Genomic DNA, 21,905 nt, shown 5'->3' with positions numbered 1-21,905 from the left:
CATTCTTCATCGTTTATTCTTCAATGATCATTGATCCTTGTTCATTCTTCATCGTTCTTTCATCATTGATCATTGATCCTTGTTCATTCTTCATCGTTCATTCTTCATTGATCATTGATCCTATTTTATTCTTCATCGTTCATTTTTTAATGATCATTGATCCTAGTTCATTCTTCATCGTTCATTGATCCTTGTTCATTCTTCATCGTTCATTCTTTAATGATCATTGATCCTAGTTCATTCTTCGTCGTTCATTCTTCATTGATCATTGATCCTTGTTCATTCTTCATCGTTCATTCTTCATTGATCATTGATCCTTGTTTATTCTTCATCGTTCATTCTTCATTGATCATTGATCCTTGTTCATTCTTCATCGTTCATTCTACATTTATCATTGATCCTTTTTCATTCTTCATCGTTCATTCTTCATTGATCATTGATCCTTGTTCATTCTTCATCGTTCATTCTTCATTTATCATGGATCCTATTTTATTCTTCATCGTTCATTTTTTAATGATCATTGATCCTAGTTCATTCTTCATCATTCATTGATCCTTGTTCATTCTTCATCGTTCATTCTTCATTGATCATTGTTCCTTGTTCATTGTTCATCGTTCATTCCTCAATGATCATTGATCCTTGTTCATTCTTCATCGTTCATTCTTTATTTATCATTGATCCTTGTTTATTCTTCATCGTTCATTCTTCATTGATCATTATTCCTTGTTCATTCTTCATCGTTCATTCTTCATTGATCATTGATCCTTGTTCATTCTTCATCGTTCATTCTTCATTGATCATTGATCCTTGTTCATTCTTCATCGTTCATTCTTCATTGATCATTGATCCTTGTTCATTCTTCATCGTTCATTCCTCAATGATCATTGATCCTAGTTCATTCTTCATCGTTCATTCTTCATCGTTCATTGATCCTTGTTCATTCTTCATCGTTCATTCTTTAATGATCATTGATCCTAGTTCATTCTTTATTGATCATTGATCCTTGTTCATTCTTCATCGTTCATTCTTCATTGATCATTGATCCTTGTTCATTCTTCATCGTTCATTCTTCATTGATCATTGATCCTTGTTCATTCTTCATCGTTCATTCTTCATTGATCATTGATCCTTGTTCATTCTTCATCGTTCATTCCTCAATGATCATTGATCCTTGTTCATTCTTCATCGTTTATTCTTCATTGATCATTGATCCTATTTTATTCTTCATCATTCATTCTTTAATGATCATTGATCCTAGTTCATTCTTCATCGTTCATTCTTCATCGTTCATTGATCCTTGTTCATTCTTCATCATTCATTCTTTAATGATCATTGATCCTATTTCATTCTTCATCGTTTATTCTTCAATGATCATTGATCCTTGTTCATTCTTCATCGTTCTTTCATCATTGATCATTGATCCTTGTTCATTCTTCATCGTTCATTCTTCATTGATCATTGATCCTATTTTATTCTTCATCGTTCATTTTTTAATGATCATTGATCCTAGTTCATTCTTCATCGTTCATTGATCCTTGTTCATTCTTCATCGTTCATTCTTTAATGATCATTGATCCTAGTTCATTCTTCGTCGTTCATTCTTCATTGATCATTGATCCTTGTTCATTCTTCATCGTTCATTCTTCATTGATCATTGATCCTTGTTTATTCTTCATCGTTCATTCTTCATTGATCATTGATCCTTGTTCATTCTTCATCGTTCATTCTACATTTATCATTGATCCTTTTTCATTCTTCATCGTTCATTCTTCATTGATCATTGATGCTTGTTCATTCTTCATCGTTCATTCTTCATTTATCATGGATCCTATTTTATTCTTCATCGTTCATTTTTTAATGATCATTGATCCTAGTTCATTCTTCATCATTCATTGATCCTTGTTCATTCTTCATCGTTCATTCTTCATTGATCATTGTTCCTTGTTCATTGTTCATCGTTCATTCCTCAATGATCATTGATCCTTGTTCATTCTTCATCGTTCATTCTTTATTTATCATTGATCCTTGTTTATTCTTCATCGTTCATTCTTCATTGATCATTATTCCTTGTTCATTCTTCATCGTTCATTCTTCATTGATCATTGATCCTTGTTCATTCTTCATCGTTCATTCTTCATTGATCATTGATCCTTGTTCATTCTTCATCGTTCATTCTTCATTGATCATTGATCCTTGTTCATTCTTCATCGTTCATTCCTCAATGATCATTGATCCTAGTTCATTCTTCATCGTTCATTCTTTAATGATCATTGATCCTAGTTCATTCTTTATTGATCATTGATCCTTGTTCATTCTTCATCGTTCATTCTTCATTGATCATTGATCCTTGTTCATTCTTCATCGTTCATTCTTCATTGATCATTGATCCTATTTTATTCTTCATCGTTCATTTTTTAATGATCATTGATCCTAGTTCATTCTTCATCTTTCATTGATCCTTGTTCATTCTTCATCGTTCATTCTTTAATGATCATTGATCCTAGTTCATTCTTCATCGTTCATTCTTCATTGATCATTGATCCTTGTTCATTCTTCATCGTTCATTCTTCATTGATCATTGATCCTTGTTTATTCTTCATCGTTCATTCTTCATTGATCATTGATCCTTGTTCATTCTTCATCGTTCATTCTACATTTATCATTGATCCTTTTTCATTCTTCATCGTTCATTCTTCATTGATCATTGATCCTTGTTAATTCTTCATCGTTCATTCTTCATTTATCATGGATCCTATTTTATTCTTCATCGTTCATTTTTTAATGATCATTGATCCTAGTTCATTCTTCATCATTCATTGATCCTTGTTCATTCTTCATCGTTCATTCTTCATTGATCATTGTTCCTTGTTCATTGTTCATCGTTCATTCCTCAATGATCATTGATCCTTGTTCATTCTTCATCGTTCATTCTTTATTTATCATTGATCCTTGTTTATTCTTCATCGTTCATTCTTCATTGATCATTATTCCTTGTTCATTCTTCATCGTTCATTCTTCATTGATCATTGATCCTTGTTCATTCTTCATCGTTCATTCTTCATTGATCATTGATCCTTGTTCATTCTTCATCGTTCATTCTTCATTGATCATTGATCCTTGTTCATTCTTCATCGTTCATTCCTCAATGATCATTGATCCTTGTTCATTCTTCATCGTTTATTCTTCATTGATCATTGATCCTATTTTATTCTTCATCATTCATTCTTTAATGATCATTGATCCTAGTTCATTCTTCATCGTTCATTCTTCATCGTTCATTAATCCTTGTTCATTCTTCATCATTCATTCTTTAATGATCATTGATCCTATTTCATTCTTCATCGTTTATTCTTCAATGATCATTGATCCTTGTTCATTCTTCATCGTTCTTTCTTCATTGATCATTGATCCTTGTTCATTCTTCATCGTTCATTCTTCATTGATCATTGATCCTATTTTATTCTTCATCGTTCATTTTTTAATGATCATTGATCCTAGTTCATTCTTCATCGTTCATTGATCCTTGTTCATTCTTCATCGTTCATTCTTTAATGATCATTGATCCTAGTTCATTCTTCATCGTTCATTCTTCATTGATCATTGATCCTTGTTCATTCTTCATCGTTCATTCTTCATTGATCATTGATCCTTGTTTATTCTTCATCGTTCATTCTTCATTGATCATTGATCCTTGTTCATTCTTCATCGTTCATTCTACATTTATCATTGATCCTTTTTCATTCTTCATCGTTCATTCTTCATTGATCATTGATCCTTGTTCATTCTTCATCGTTCATTCTTCATTTATCATTGATCCTATTTTATTCTTCATCGTTCATTTTTTAATGATCATTGATCCTATTTTATTCTTCATCGTTCATTGATCCTTGTTCATTCTTCATCGTTCATTCTTCATTGATCATTGTTCCTTGTTCATTGTTCATCGTTCATTCCTCAATGATCATTGATCCTTGTTCATTCTTCATCGTTCATTCTTTATTTATCATTGATCCTTGTTTATTCTTCATCGTTCATTCTTCATTGATCATTATTCCTTGTTTATTCTTCATCGTTCATTCTTCATTGATCATTGATCCTTGTTCATTCTTCATCGTTCATTCTTCATTGATCATTGATCCTTGTTCATTCTTCATTGATCATTGATCCTTGTTCATTCTTCATCGTTCATTCCTCAATGATCATTGATCCTTGTTCATTCTTCATCGTTCTTTCTTCATAGATCATTGATCCTATTTTATTCTTCATCATTCATTCTTTAATGATCATTGATCCTAGTTCATTCTTCATCGTTCATTCTTCATCGTTCATTGATCCTTGTTCATTCTTCATCGTTCATTCTTCATTGATCATTGATCCTTGTTCATTCTTCATCGTTCATTCTTCATTGATCATTGATCCTTGTTCATTCTTCATCGTTCTTTCTTCATTGATCATTGATCCTTGTTCATTCTTCATCGTTCATTCTTCATTGATCATTGATCCTATTTTATTCTTCATCGTTCATTTTTTAATGATCATTGATCCTAGTTCATTCTTCATCGTTCATTGATCCTTGTTCATTCTTCATCGTTCATTCTTTAATGATAATTGATCCTAGTTCATTCTTCATCGTTCATTCTTCATTGATCATTGATCCTTGTTCATTCTTCATCGTTCATTCTTCATTGATCATTGATCCTTGTTTATTCTTCATCGTTCATTCTTCATTGATCATTGATCCTTGTTCATTCTTCATCGTTCATTCTACATTTATCATTGATCCTTTTTCATTCTTCATCGTTCATTCTTCATTGATCATTGATCCTTGTTCATTCTTCATCGTTCATTCTTCATTTATCATTGATCCTTGTTCATTCTTCATTGATCATTGATCCTTGTTCATTCTTCATCGTTCATTCTTCATTGATCATTGATCCTTGTTCATTCTTCATCGTTCATTCTTCATTGATTATTGTTCCTTGTTCATTGTTCATCGTTCATTCCTCAATGATCATTGATCCTTGTTCATTCTTCATCGTTCATTCTTTATTTATCATTGATCCTTGTTTATTCTTCATCGTTCATTCTTCATTGATCATTATTCCTTGTTCATTCTTCATCGTTCATTCTTCATTGATCATTGATCCTTGTTCATTGTTCATTGTTCATTCCTCAATGATCATTGATCCTTGTTCATTCTTCATCGTTCATTCTTCATTGATCATTGATCCTATTTTATTCTTCATCATTCATTCTTTAATGATCATTGATCCTAGTTCATTCTTCATCGTTCATTCTTCATCGTTCATTGATCCTTGTTCATTCTTCATCGTTCATTCTTCATTGATCATTGATCCTTGTTCATTCTTCATCGTTCATTCTTCATTGATCATTGATCCTTGTTCATTCTTCATCGTTCTTTCTTCATTGATCATTGATCCTTGTTCATTCTTCATCGTTCATTCTTCATTGATCATTGATCCTATTTTATTCTTCATCGTTCATTTTTTAATGATCATTGATCCTAGTTCATTCTTCATCGTTCATTGATCCTTGTTCATTCTTCATCGTTCATTCTTTAATGATCATTGATCCTAGTTCATTCTTCATCGTTCATTCTTCATTGATCATTGATCCTTGTTCATTCTTCATCGTTCATTCTTCATTGATCATTGATCCTTGTTTATTCTTCATCGTTCATTCTTCATTGATCATTGATCCTTGTTCATTCTTCATCGTTCATTCTACATTTATCATTGATCCTTTTTCATTCTTCATCGTTCATTCTTCATTGATCATTGATCCTTGTTCATTCTTCATCGTTCATTCTTCATTTATCATTGATCCTTGTTCATTCTTCATTGATCATTGATCCTTGTTCATTCTTCATCGTTCATTCCTCAATGATCATTGATCCTTGTTCATTCTTCATCGTTCTTTCTTCATAGATCATTTATCCTATTTTATTCTTCATCATTCATTCTTTAATGATCATTGATCCTAGTTCATTCTTCATCGTTCATTCTTCATCGTTCATTGATCCTTGTTCATTCTTCATCGTTCATTCTTCATTGATCATTGATCCTTGTTCATTCTTCATCGTTCATTCTTCATTGATCATTGATCCTTGTTCATTCTTCATCGTTCTTTCTTCATTGATCATTGATCCTTGTTCATTCTTCATCGTTCATTCTTCATTGATCATTGATCCTATTTTATTCTTCATCGTTCATTTTTTAATGATCATTGATCCTAGTTCATTCTTCATCGTTCATTGATCCTTGTTCATTCTTCATCGTTCATTCTTTAATGATCATTGATCCTAGTTCATTCTTCATCGTTCATTCTTCATTGATCATTGATCCTTGTTCATTCTTCATCGTTCATTCTTCATTGATCATTGATCCTTGTTTATTCTTCATCGTTCATTCTTCATTGATCATTGATCCTTGTTCATTCTTCATCGTTCATTCTACATTTATCATTGATCCTTTTTCATTCTTCATCGTTCATTCTTCATTGATCATTGATCCTTGTTCATTCTTCATCGTTCATTCTTCATTTATCATTGATCCTTGTTCATTCTTCATTGATCATTGATCCTTGTTCATTCTTCATCGTTCATTCTTCATTGATCATTGATCCTTGTTCATTCTTCATCGTTCATTCTTCTTTGATTATTGTTCCTTGTTCATTGTTCATCGTTCATTCCTCAATGATCATTGATCCTTGTTCATTCTTCATCGTTCATTCTTTATTTATCATTGATCCTTGTTTATTCTTCATCGTTCATTCTTCATTGATCATTATTCCTTGTTCATTCTTCATCGTTCATTCTTCATTGATCATTGATCCTTGTTCATTGTTCATTGTTCATTCCTCAATGATCATTGATCCTTGTTCATTCTTCATCGTTCATTCTTCATTGATCATTGATCCTTGTTCATTCTTCATCGTTCATTCTACATTTATCATTGATCCTTTTTCATTCTTCATCGTTCATTCTTCATTGATCATTGATCCTTGTTCATTCTTCATCGTTCATTCTTCATTTATCATTGATCCTTGTTCATTGTTCATTGATCATTGATCCTTGTTCATATTTCATCGTTCATTCTTCATTGATCATTGATCCTTGTTCATTCTTCATCGTTCATTCTTCATTGATTATTGTTCCTTGTTCTTTGTTCATCGTTCATTCCTCAATGATCATTGATCCTTGTTCATTCTTCATCGTTCATTCTTTATTTATCATTGATCCTTGTTTATTCTTCATCGTTCATTCTTCATTGATCATTATTCCTTGTTCATTCTTCATCGTTCATTCTTCATTGATCATTGTTCCTTGTTCATTCTTCATCGTTCATTCTTCATTGATCATTGATCCTTGTTCATTCTTCATCGTTCTTTCTTCATTGATCATTGATCCTTGTTCATTCTTCATCGTTCATTCTTCATTGATCATTGATCCTATTTTATTCTTCATCGTTCATTTTTTAATGATCATTGATCCTAGTTCATTCTTCATCGTTCATTGATCCTTGTTCATTCTTCATCGTTCATTCTTTAATGATCATTGATCCTAGTTCATTCTTTATCGTTCATTCTTCATTGATCATTGATCCTTGTTCATTCTTCATCGTTCATTCTTCATTGATCATTGATCCTTGTTTATTCTTCATCGTTCATTCTTCATTGATCATTGATCCTTGTTCATTCTTCATCGTTCATTCTACATTTATCATTGATCCTTTTTCATTCTTCATCGTTCATTCTTCATTGATCATTGATCCTTGTTCATTCTTCATCGTTCATTCTTCATTTATCATTGATCCTTGTTCATTCTTCATTGATCATTCTTCATTGATCAATGATCCTTGTTCATTCTTCATCGTTCATTCTTCATTGATCATTGATCCTTGTTCATTCTTCATCGTTCATTCTTCATTGATCATTGATCCTTGTTCATTCTTCATCGTTCATTCTTCATTTATCATTGATCCTTGTTCATTCTTCATTGATCATTGATCCTTGTTCATTCTTCATCGTTCATTCTTCATTGATCATTGATCCTTGTTCATTCTTCATCGTTCATTCTTCATTGATTATTGTTCCTTGTTCATTGTTCATCGTTCATTCCTCAATGATCATTGATCCTTGTTCATTCTTCATCGTTCATTCTTTATTTATCATTGATCCTTGTTTATTCTTCATCGTTCATTCTTCATTGATCATTATTCCTTGTTCATTCTTCATCGTTCATTCTTCATTGATCATTGATCCTTGTTCATTGTTCATTGTTCATTCCTCAATGATCATTGATCCTTGTTCATTCTTCATCGTTCATTCTTCATTGATCATTGATCCTATTTTATTCTTCATCATTCATTCTTTAATGATCATTGATCCTAGTTCATTCTTCATCGTTCATTCTTCATCGTTCATTGATCCTTGTTCATTCTTCATCGTTCATTCTTTAATGATCATTGATCCTAGTTAATTCTTTATTGATCATTGATCCTTGTTCATTCTTCATCGTTCATTCTTCATTGATCATTGATCCTTGTTCATTCTTCATCGTTCATTCTTCATTGATCATTGATCCTTGTTCATTCTTCATCGTTCATTCTTCATTGATCATTGATCCTTGTTTATTCTTCATCGTTCATTCTTCATTGATCATTGATCCTTGTTCATTCTTCATCGTTCATTCTACATTTATCATTGATCCTTTTTCATTCTTCATCGTTCATTCTTCATTGATCATTGATCCTTGTTCATTCTTCATCGTTCATTCTTCATTTATCATTGATCCTTGTTCATTGTTCATTGATCATTGATCCTTGTTCATATTTCATCGTTCATTCTTCATTGATCATTGATCCTTGTTCATTCTTCATCGTTCATTCTTCATTGATTATTGTTCCTTGTTCATTGTTCATCGTTCATTCCTCAATGATCATTGATCCTTGTTCATTCTTCATCGTTCATTCTTTATTTATCATTGATCCTTGTTTATTCTTCATCGTTCATTCTTCATTGATCATTATTCCTTGTTCATTCTTCATCGTTCATTCTTCATTGATCATTGTTCCTTGTTCATTGTTCATCGTTCATTCCTCAATGATCATTGATCCTTGTTCATTCTTCATCGTTCATTCTTTATTTATCATTGATCCTTGTTTATTCTTCATCGTTCATTCTTCATTGATCATTATTCCTTGTTCATTCTTCATCGTTCATTCTTCATTGATCATTGATCCTTGTTCATTCTTCATCGTTCATTCTTCATTGATCATTGATCCTTGTTCATTCTTCATCGTTCATTCTTCATTGATCATTGATCCTTGTTTATTCTTCATCGTTCATTCTTCATTGATCATTGATCCTTGTTCATTCTTCATCGTTCATTCTACATTTATCATTGATCCTTTTTCATTCTTCATCGTTCATTCTTCATTGATCATTGATCCTTGTTCATTCTTCATCGTTCATTCTTCATTTATCATTGATCCTATTTTATTCTTCATCGTTCATTTTTTAATGATCATTGATCCTAGTTCATTCTTCATCGTTCATTGATCCTTGTTCATTCTTCATCGTTCATTCTTCATTGATCATTGTTCCTTGTTCATTGTTCATCGTTCATTCCTCAATGATCATTGATCCTTGTTCATTCTTCATCGTTCATTCTTTATTTATCATTGATCCTTGTTTATTCTTCATCGTTCATTCTTCATTGATCATTATTCCTTGTTCATTCTTCATCGTTCATTCTTCATTGATCATTGATCCTTGTTCATTCTTCATCGTTCATTCTTCATTGATCATTGATCCTTGTTCATTCTTCATCGTTCATTCTTCATTGATCATTGATCCTTGTTCATTCTTCATCGTTCATTCCTCAATGATCATTGATCCTTGTTCATTCTTCATCGTTCATTCTTCATTGATCATTGATCCTATTTTATTCTTCATCATTCATTCTTTAATGATCATTGATCCTAGTTCATTCTTCATCGTTCATTCTTCATCGTTCATTGATCCTTGTTCATTCTTCATCGTTCATTCTTCATTGATCATTGATCCTTGTTCATTCTTCATCGTTCATTCTTCATTGATCATTGATCCTTGTTCATTCTTCATCGTTCTTTCTTCATTGATCATTGATCCTTGTTCATTCTTCATCGTTCATTCTTCATTGATCATTGATCCTATTTTATTCTTCATCGTTCATTTTTTAATGATCATTGATCCTAGTTCATTCTTCATCGTTCATTGATCCTTGTTCATTCTTCATCGTTCATTCTTTAATGATCATTGATCCTAGTTCATTCTTCATCGTTCATTCTTCATTGATCATTGATCCTTGTTCATTCTTCATCGTTCATTCTTCATTGATCATTGATCCTTGTTTATTCTTCATCGTTCATTCTTCATTGATCATTGATCCTTGTTCATTCTTCATCGTTCATTCTACATTTATCATTGATCCTTTTTCATTCTTCATCGTTCATTCTTCATTGATCATTGAGCCTTGTTCATTCTTCATCGTTCATTCTTCATTTATCATTGATCCTTGTTCATTCTTCATTGATCATTGATCCTTGTTCATTCTTCATCGTTCATTCTTCATTGATCATTGATCCTTGTTCATTCTTCATCGTTCATTCTTCATTGATTATTGTTCCTTGTTCATTGTTCATCGTTCATTCCTCAATGATCATTGATCCTTGTTCATTCTTCATCGTTCATTCTTTATTTATCATTGATCCTTGTTTATTCTTCATCGTTCATTCTTCATTGATCATTATTCCTTGTTCATTCTTCATCGTTCATTCTTCATTGATCATTGATCCTTTTTCATTTTTCATCGTTCATTCTTCATTGACCATTGATCCGATTTTATTCTTCATCGTTCATTCTTCATTGATCATTGATCCTTATTCATTGTTCATTGTTCATTCCTCAATGATCATTGATCCTTGTTCATTCTTCATCGTTCATTCTTCATTGATCATTGATCCTATTTTATTCTTCATCATTCATTCTTTAATGATCATTGATCCTAGTTCATTCTTCAGCGTTCATTCTTCATCGTTCATTGATCCTTGTTCATTCTTCATCGTTCATTCTTTAATGATCATTGATCCTAGTTAATTCTTTATTGATCATTGATCCTTGTTCATTCTTCATCGTTCATTCTTCATTGATCATTGATCCTCGTTCATTCTTCATCGTTCATTCTTCATTTATCATTGATCCTTGTTCATTCTTCATCGTTCATTCTTCTTTAATCATTGATCCTTGTTCATTTTTTATCGTTCATTCTTCATTGATCATTGATCCTTGTTCATTCTTCATCGTTCATTCTTCATTGATCATTGTTCCTTGTTCATTGTTCATCGTTCATTCCTCAATGATCATTGATCCTTGTTAATTTTTCATCGTTCATTCTTCATCGTTCATTCTTTATTGATCATTGATCCTTGTTGATTCTTCATCGTTCATTCTTCATTGATCATTGATCCTTGTTCATTCTTCATCATTCATTCTTCATTGATCATTGATCTTTGTTCATTCTTCATCGTTAATTCTTCATTGATCATTGATCCTTGTTCATTCTTCATTGTTCATTGTTCATTTATCATTGATTCTTGTTCATTCTTCGTCGTTCATTGTTCATTTATCATTGATCGTTGTTCATTCTTCATCGTTCATTCTTCATTGATCATTGATCCTTGTTCATTCTTCATCGTTCATTCTTCATTGATCATTGATCCTTGTTCATTCTTCATCGCTCATTCTTCATTGATCATTGATCCTTGTTCATTGTTCATTGTTCATTCCTCAATGATCATTGATCCTTGTTCATTCTTCATTGTTCATTCTTCATTGATCATTGATCCTATTTTATTCTTCATCATGCATTCTTTAATGATCATTGATCCTAGTTCATTCTTCATCGTTCATTCTTCATCGTTCATTGATCCTTGTTCATTCTTCATCGTTCATTCTTCATTGATCATTGATCCTTGTTTATTCTTCATCGTTCATTCTTCATTGATCATTAATCCTTGTTCATTCTTCATCGTTCATTCTACATTTATCATTGATCCTTTTTCATTCTTCATCGTTCATTCTTCATTGATCATTGATCCTTGTTCATTCTTCATCGTTCATTCTTCATTTATCATTGATCCTTGTTCATTCTTCATCGATCATTGATCCTTGTTCATTCTGCATCGTTCATTCTTCATTGATCATTGATCCTTGTTCATTCTTCATCGTTCATTCTTCATTGATCATTGTTCCTTGTTCATTGTTCATCGTTCATTCCTCAATGATCATTGATCCTTTTCATTCTTCATCGTTCATTCTTTATTTAGCATTGATCCTTGTTTATTCTTCATCGTTCATTCTTCATTGATCATTATTCCTTGTTCATTCTTCATCGTTCATTCTTCATTGATCATTGATCCTTGTTCATTCTTCATCGTTCTTTCTTCATTGATCATTGATCCTTGTTCATTCTTCATCGTTCATTCTTCATTGATCATTGATCCTATTTTATTCTTCATCGTTCATTTTTTAATGATCATTGATCCTAGTTCATTCTTCATCGTTCATTGATCCTTGTTCATTCTTCATCGTTCATTCTTTAATGATCATTGATCCTAGTTCATTCTTCATCATTCATTCTTCATTGATCATTGATCCTTGTTCATTCTTCATCGTTCATTCTTCATTGATCATTGATCCTTGTTTATTCTTCATCGTTCATTCTTCATTGATCATTGATCCTTGTTCATTCTTCATCGTTCATTCTACATTTATCATTGATCCTTTTTCATTCTTCATCGTTCATTCTTCATTGATCATTGATCCTTGTTCATTCTTCATCGTTCATTCTTCATTTATCATGGGTCCTATTTTATTCTTCATCGTTCATTTTTTAATGATCATTGATCCTAGTTCATTCTTCATCATTCATTGATCCTTGTTCATTCTTCATCGTTCATTCTTCATTGATCATTGTTCCTTGTTCATTGTTCATCGTTCATTCCTCAATGATCATTGATCCTTGTTCATTCTTCATCGTTCATTCTTTATTTATCATTGATCGTTGTTTATTCTTCATCGTTCATTCTTCATTGATCATTATTCCTTGTTCATTCTTCATCGTTCATTCTTCATTGATCATTGATCCTTGTTCATTCTTCATCGTTCATTCTTCATTGATCATTGATCCTTGTTCATTCTTCATCGTTCATTCTTCATTGATCATTGATCCTTGTTCATTCTTCATCGTTCATTCCTCAATGATCATTGATCCTTGTTCATTCTTCATCGTTTATTCTTCATTGATCATTGATCCTATTTTATTCTTCATCATTCATTCTTTAATGATCATTGATCCTAGTTCATTCTTCATCGTTCATTCTTCATCGTTCATTGATCCTTGTTCATTCTTCATCATTCATTCTTTAATGATCATTGATCCTTTTTCATTCTTCATCGTTTATTCTTCAATGATCATTGATCCTTGTTCATTCTTCATCGTTCTTTCTTCATTGATCATTGATCCTTGTTCATTCTTCATCGTTCATTCTTCATTGATCATTGATCCTATTTTATTCTTCATCGTTCATTTTTTAATGATCATTGATCCTAGTTCATTCTTCATCGTTCATTGATCCTTGTTCATTCTTCATCGTTCATTCTTTAATGATCATTGATCCTAGTTCATTCTTCATCGTTCATTCTTCATTGATCATTGATCCTTGTTCATTCTTCATCGTTCATTCTTCATTGATCATTGATCCTTGTTTATTCTTCATCGTTCATTCTTCATTGATCATTGATCCTTGTTCATTCTTCATCGTTCATTCTACATTTATCATTGATCCTTTTTCATTCTTCATCGTTCATTCTTCATTGATCATTGATCCTTGTTCATTCTTCATCGTTCATTCTTCATTTATCATTGATCCTATTTTATTCTTCATCGTTCATTTTTTAATGATCATTGATCCTAGTTCATTCTTCATCGTTCATTGATCCTTGTTCATTCTTCATCGTTCATTCTTCATTGATCATTGATCCTATTTTATTCTTCATCGTTCATTTTTTAATGATCATTGATCCTAGTTCATTCTTCATCGTTCATTGATCCTTGTTCATTCTTCATCGTTCATTCTTTAATGATCATTGATCCTAGTTCATTCTTCATCGTTCATTCTTCATTGATCATTGATCCTTGTTCATTCTTCATCGTTCATTCTTCATTGATCATTGATCCTTGTTTATTCTTCATCGTTCATTCTTCATTGATCATTGATCCTTGTTCATTCTTCATCGTTCATTCTACATTTATCATTGATCCTTTTTCATTCTTCATCGTTCATTCTTCATTGATCATTGATCCTTGTTCATTCTTCATCGTTCATTCTTCATTTATCATTGATCCTTGTTCATTCTTCATTGATCATTGATCCTTGTTCATTCTTCATCGTTCATTCTTCATTGATCATTGATCCTTGTTCATTCTTCATCGTTCATTCTTCATTGATTATTGTTCCTTGTTCATTGTTCATCGTTCATTCCTCAATGATCATTGATCCTTGTTCATTCTTCATCGTTCATTCTTTATTTATCATTGATCCTTGTTTATTCTTCATCGTTCATTCTTCATTGATCATTATTCCTTGTTCATTCTTCATCGTTCATTCTTCATTGATCATTGATCCTTTTTCATTTTTCATTGTTCATTCTTCATTGACCATTGATCCGATTTCATTCTTCATCGTTCATTCTTCATTGATCATTGATCCTTGTTCATTGTTCATTGTTCATTCCTCAATGATCATTGATCCTTGTTCATTCTTCATCGTTCATTCTTCATTGATCATTGATCCTATTTTATTCTTCATCATTCATTCTTTAATGATCATTGATCCTAGTTCATTCTTCATCGTTCATTCTTCATCGTTCATTGAACCTTGTTCATTCTTCATCGTTCATTCTTTAATGATCATTGATCCTAGTTAATTCTTTATTGATCATTGATCCCTGTTCATTCTTCATCGTTCATTTTTCATTGATCATTGATCCTTGTTCATTCTTCATCGTTCATTCTTCATTGATCATTGATCCTTGTTCATTCTTCATCGTTCATTCTTCATTGATCATTGATCCTTGTTTATTCTTCATCGTTCATTCTTCATTGATCATTGATCGTTGTTCATTCTTCATCGTTCATTCTACATTTATCATTGATCCTTTTTCATTCTTCATCGTTCATTCTTCATTGATCATTGATCCTTGTTCATTCTTCATCGTTCATTCTTCATTTATCATTGATCCTTGTTCATTCTTCATTGATCATTGATCCTTGTTCATTCTTCATCGTTCATTCTTCATTGATCATTGATCCTTGTTCATTCTTCATCGTTCATTCTTCATTGATTATTGTTCCTTGTTCATTGTTCATCGTTCATTCCTCAATGATCATTGATCCTTGTTCATTCTTCATCGTTCATTCTTTATTTATCATTGATCCTTGTTTATTCTTCATCGTTCATTCTTCATTGATCATTATTCCTTGTTCATTCTTCATCGTTCATTCTTCATTGATCATTGTTCCTTGTTCATTGTTCATCGTTCATTCCTCAATGATCATTGATCCTTGTTCATTCTTCATCGTTCATTCTTTATTTATCATTGATCCTTGTTTATTCTTCATCGTTCATTCTTCATTGATCATTATTCCTTGTTCATTCTTCATCGTTCATTCTTCATTGATCATTGATCCTTGTTCATTCTTCATCGTTCATTCTTCATTGATCATTGATCCTTGTTCATTCTTCATCGTTCATTCTTCATTGATCATTGATCCTTGTTTATTCTTCATCGTTCATTCTTCATTGATCATTGATCCTTGTTCATTCTTCATCGTTCATTCTACATTTATCATTGATCCTTTTTCATTCTTCATCGTTCATTCTTCATTGATCATTGATCCTTGTTCATTCTTCATCGTTCATTCTTCATTTATCATTGATCCTATTTTATTCTTCATCGTTCATTTTTTAATGATCATTGATCCTAGTTCATTCTTCATCGTTCATTGATCCTTGTTCATTCTTCATCGTTCATTCTTCATTGATTATTGTTCCTTGTTCATTGTTCATCGTTCATTCCTCAATGATCATTGATCCTTGTTCATTCTTCATCGTTCATTCTTTATTTATCATTGATCCTTGTTTATTCTTCATCGTTCATTCTTCATTGATCATTATTCCTTGTTCATTCTTCATCGTTCATTCTTCATTGATCATTGATCCTTGTTCATTCTTCATCGTTCATTCTTCATTGATCATTGATCCTTGTTCATTCTTCATCGTTCATTCTTCATTGATCATTGATCCTTGTTCATTCTTCATCGTTCATTCCTCAATGATCATTGATCCTTGTTCATTCTTCATCGTTCATTCTTCATTGATCATTGATCCTATTTTATTCTTCATCATTCATTCTTTAATGATCATTGATCCTAGTTCATTCTTCATCGTTCATTCTTCATCGTTCATTGATCCTTGTTCATTCTTCATCGTTCATTCTTCATTGATCATTGATCCTTGTTCATTCTTCATCGTTCATTCTTCATTGATCATTGATCCTTGTTCATTCTTCATCGTTCTTTCTTCATTGATCATTGATCCTTGTTCATTCTTCATCGTTCATTCTTCATTGATCATTGATCCTATTTTATTCTTCATCGTTCATTTTTTAATGATCATTGATCCTAGTTCATTCTTCATCGTTCATTGATCCTTGTTCATTCTTCATCGTTCATTCTTTAATGATCATTGATCCTAGTTCATTCTTCATCGTTCATTCTTCATTGATCATTGATCCTTGTTCATTCTTCATCGTTCATTCTTCATTGATCATTGATCCTTGTTTATTCTTCATCGTTCATTCTTCATTGATCATTGATCCTTGTTCATTCTTCATCGTTCATTCTACATTTATCATTGATCCTTTTTCATTCTTCATCGTTCATTCTTCATTGATCATTGATCCTTGTTCATTCTTCATCGTTCATTCTTCATTTATCATGGATCCTATTTTATTCTTCATCGTTCATTTTTTAATGATCATTGATCCTAGTTCATTCTTCATCATTCATTGATCCTTGTTCATTCTTCATCGTTCATTTTTCATTGATCATTGTTCCTTGTTCATTGTTCATCGTTCATTCCTCAATGATCATTGATCCTTGTTCATTCTTCATCGTTCATTCTTTATTTATCATTGATCGTTGTTTATTCTTCATCGTTCATTCTTCATTGATCATTATTCCTTGTTCATTCTTCATCGTTCATTCTTCATTGATCATTGATCCTTGTTCATTCTTCATCGTTCATTCTTCATTGATCATTGATCCTTGTTCATTCTTCATCGTTCATTCTTCATTGATCATTGATCCTTGTTCATTCTTCATCGTTCATTCCTCAATGATCATTGATCCTTGTTCATTCTTCATCGTTTATTCTTCATTGATCATTGATCCTATTTTATTCTTCATCATTCATTCTTTAATGATCATTGATCCTAGTTCATTCTTCATCGTTCATTCTTCATCGTTCATTGATCCTTGTTCATTCTTCATCATTCATTCTTTAATGATCATTGATCCTTTTTCATTCTTCATCGTTTATTCTTCAATGATCATTGATCCTTGTTCATTCTTCATCGTTCTTTCTTCATTGATCATTGATCCTTGTTCATTCTTCATCGTTCATTCTTCATTGATCATTGATCCTATTTTATTCTTCATCGTTCATTTTTTAATGATCATTGATCCTAGTTCATTCTTCATCGTTCATTGATCCTTGTTCATTCTTCATCGTTCATTCTTTAATGATCATTGATCCTAGTTCATTCTTCATCGTTCATTCTTCATTGATCATTGATCCTTGTTCATTCTTCATCGTTCATTCTTCATTGATCATTGATCCTTGTTTATTCTTCATCGTTCATTCTTCATTGATCATTGATCCTTGTTCATTCTTCATCGTTCATTCTACATTTATCATTGATCCTTTTTCATTCTTCATCGTTCATTCTTCATTGATCATTGATCCTTGTTCATTCTTCATCGTTCATTCTTCATTTATCATTGATCCTATTTTATTCTTCATCGTTCATTTTTTAATGATCATTGATCCTAGTTCATTCTTCATCGTTCATTCTTCATTGATCATTGTTCCTTGTTCATTGTTCATCGTTCATTCCTCAATGATCATTGATCCTTGTTCATTCTTCATCGTTCATTCTTTATTTATCATTGATCCTTGTTTATTCTTCATCGTTCATTCTTCATTGATCATTATTCCTTGTTCATTCTTCATCGTTCATTCTTCATTGTTCATTGATCCTTGTTCATTCTTCATCGTTCATTCTTCATTGATCATTGATCCTTGTTCATTCTTCATCGTTCATTCTTCATTGATCATTGATCCTTGTTCATTCTTCATCGTTCATTCCTCAATGATCATTGCTCCTTGTTCATTCTTCATCGTTCATTCTTCATTGATCATTGATCCTATTTTATTCTTCATCATTCATTCTTTAATGATCATTGATCCTAGTTCATTCTTCATCGTTCATTCTTCATCGTTCATTGATCCTTGTTCATTCTTCATCGTTCATTCTTCATTGATCATTGATCCTTGTTCATTCTTCATCGTTCAATCTTCATTGATCATTGATCCTTGTTCATTCTTCATCGTTCTTTCTTCATTGATCATTGATCCTTGTTCATTCTTCATCGTTCATTCTTCATTGATCATTGATCCTATTTTATTCTTCATCGTTCATTTTTTAATGATCATTGATCCTAGTTCATTCTTCATCGTTCATTGATCCTTGTTCATTCTTCATCGTTCATTCTTTAATGATCATTGATCCTAGTTCATTCTTCATCGTTCATTCTTCATTGATCATTGATCCTTGTTCATTCTTCATCGTTCATTCTTCATTGATCATTGATCCTTGTTTATTCTTCATCGTTCATTCTTCATTGATCATTGATCCTTGTTCATTCTTCATCGTTCATTCTACATTTATCATTGATCCTTTTTCATTCTTCATCGTTCATTCTTCATTGATCATTGATCCTTGTTCATTCTTCATCGTTCATTCTTCATTTATCATTGATCCTTGTTCATTCTTCATTGATCATTGATCCTTGTTCATTCTTCATCGTTCATTCTTCATTGATCATTGATCCTTGTTCATTCTTCATCGTTCATTCTTCATTGATTATTGTTCCTTGTTCATTGTTCATCGTTCATTCCTCAATGATCATTGATCCTTGTTCATTCTTCATCGTTCATTCTTTATTTATCATTGATCCTTGTTTATTCTTCATCGTTCATTCTTCATTGATCATTATTCCTTGTTCATTCTTCACCGTTCATTCTTCATTGATCATTGATCCTTTTTCATTTTTCATTGTTCATTCTTCATTGACCATTGATCCGATTTCATTCTTCATCGTTCATTCTTCATTGATAATTGATCCTTGTTCATTGTTCATTGTTCATTCCTCAATGATCATTGATCCTTGTTCATTCTTCATCGTTCATTCTTCATTGATCATTGATCCTATTTTATTCTTCATCATTCATTCTTTAATGATCATTGATCCTAGTTCATTCTTCATCGTTCATTCTTCATCGTTCATAGAACCTTGTTCATTCTTCATCGTTCATTCTTTAATGATCATTGATCCTAGTTAATTCTTTATTGATCATTGATCCCTGTTCATTCTTCATCGTTCATTTTTCATTGATCATTGATCCTTGTTCATTCTTCATCGTTCATTCTTCATTGATCATTGATCCTTGTTCATTCTTCATCGTTCATTCTTCATTGATCATTGATCCTTGTTTATTCTTCATCGTTCATTCTTCATTGATCATTGATCGTTGTTCATCCTTCATCGTTCATTCTACATTTATCATTGATCCTTTTTCATTCTTCATCGTTCATTCTTCATTGATCATTGATCCTTGTTCATTCTTCATCGTTCATTCTTCATTTATCATTGATCCTTGTTCATTCTTCATTGATCATTGATCCTTGTTCATTCTTCATCGTTCATTCTTCATTGATCATTGATCCTTGTTCATTCTTCATCGTTCATTCTTCATTGATTATTGTTCCTTGTTCATTGTTCATCGTTCATTCCTCAATGATCATTGATCCTTGTTCATTCTTCATCGTTCATTCTTTATTTATCATTGATCCTTGTTTATTCTTCATCGTTCATTCTTCATTGATCATTATTCCTTGTTCATTCTTCATCGTTCATTCTTCATTGATCATTGTTCCTTGTTCATTGTTCATCGTTCATTCCTCAATGATCATTGATCCTTGTTCATTCTTCATCGTTCATTCTTTATTTATCATTGATCCTTGTTTATTCTTCATCGTTCATTCTTCATTGATCATTATTCCTTGTTCATTCTTCATCGTTCATTCTTCATTGATCATTGATCCTTGTTCATTCTTCATCGTTCATTCTTCATTGATCATTGATCCTTGTTCATTCTTCATCGTTCATTCTTCATTGATCATTGATCCTTGTTTATTCTTCATCGTTCATTCTTCATTGATCATTGATCCTTGTTCATTCTTCATCGTTCATTCTACATTTATCATTGATCCTTTTTCATTCTTCATCGTTCATTCTTCATTGATCATTGATCCTTGTTCATTCTTCATCGTTCATTCTTCATTTATCATTGATCCTATTTTATTCTTCATCGTTCATTTTTTAATGATCATTGATCCTAGTTCATTCTTCATCGTTCATTGATCCTTGTTCATTCTTCATCGTTCATTCTTCATTGATTATTGTTCCTTGTTCATTGTTCATCGTTCATTCCTCAATGATCATTGATCCTTGTTCATTCTTCATCGTTCATTCTTTATTTATCATTGATCCTTGTTTATTCTTCATCGTTCATTCATCATTGATCATTATTCCTTGTTCATTCTTCATCGTTCATTCTTCATTGATCATTGATCCTTGTTCATTCTTCATCGTTCATTCTTCATTGATCATTGATCCTTGTTCATTCTTCATCGTTCATTCTTCATTGATCATTGATCCTTGTTCATTCTTCATCGTTCATTCCTCAATGATCATTGATCCTTGTTCATTCTTCATCGTTCATTCTTCATTGATCATTGATCCTATTTTATTCTTCATCATTCATTCTTTAATGATCATTGATCCTAGTTCATTCTTCATCGTTCATTCTTCATCGTTCATTGATCCTTGTTCATTCTTCATCGTTCATTCTTCATTGATCATTGATCCTTGTTCATTCTTCATCGTTCATTCTTCATTGATCATTGATCCTTGTTCATTCTTCATCGTTCTTTCTTCATTGATCATTGATCCTTGTTCATTCTTCATCGTTCATTCTTCATTGATCATTGATCCTATTTTATTCTTCATCGTTCATTTTTTAATGATCATTGATCCTAGTTCATTCTTCATCGTTCATTGATCCTTGTTCATTCTTCATCGTTCATTCTTTAATGATCATTGATCCTAGTTCATTCTTCATCGTTCATTCTTCATTGATCATTGATCCTTGTTCATTCTTCATCGTTCATTCTTCATTGATCATTGATCCTTGTTTATTCTTCATCGTTCATTCTTCATTGATCATTGATCCTTGTTCATTCTTCATCGTTCATTCTACATTTATCATTGATCCTTTTTCATTCTTCATCGTTCATTCTTCATTGATCATTGATCCTTGTTCATTCTTCATCGTTCATTCTTCATTTATCATTGATCCTTGTTCATTCTTCAT

Source organism: Amaranthus tricolor, chromosome 6 (assembly GCF_026212465.1).
Source record: "Amaranthus tricolor cultivar Red isolate AtriRed21 chromosome 6, ASM2621246v1, whole genome shotgun sequence".
Lineage (NCBI taxonomy): Eukaryota > Viridiplantae > Streptophyta > Magnoliopsida > Caryophyllales > Amaranthaceae > Amaranthus > Amaranthus tricolor.
This window is presented reverse-complemented; position numbering follows the sequence as displayed.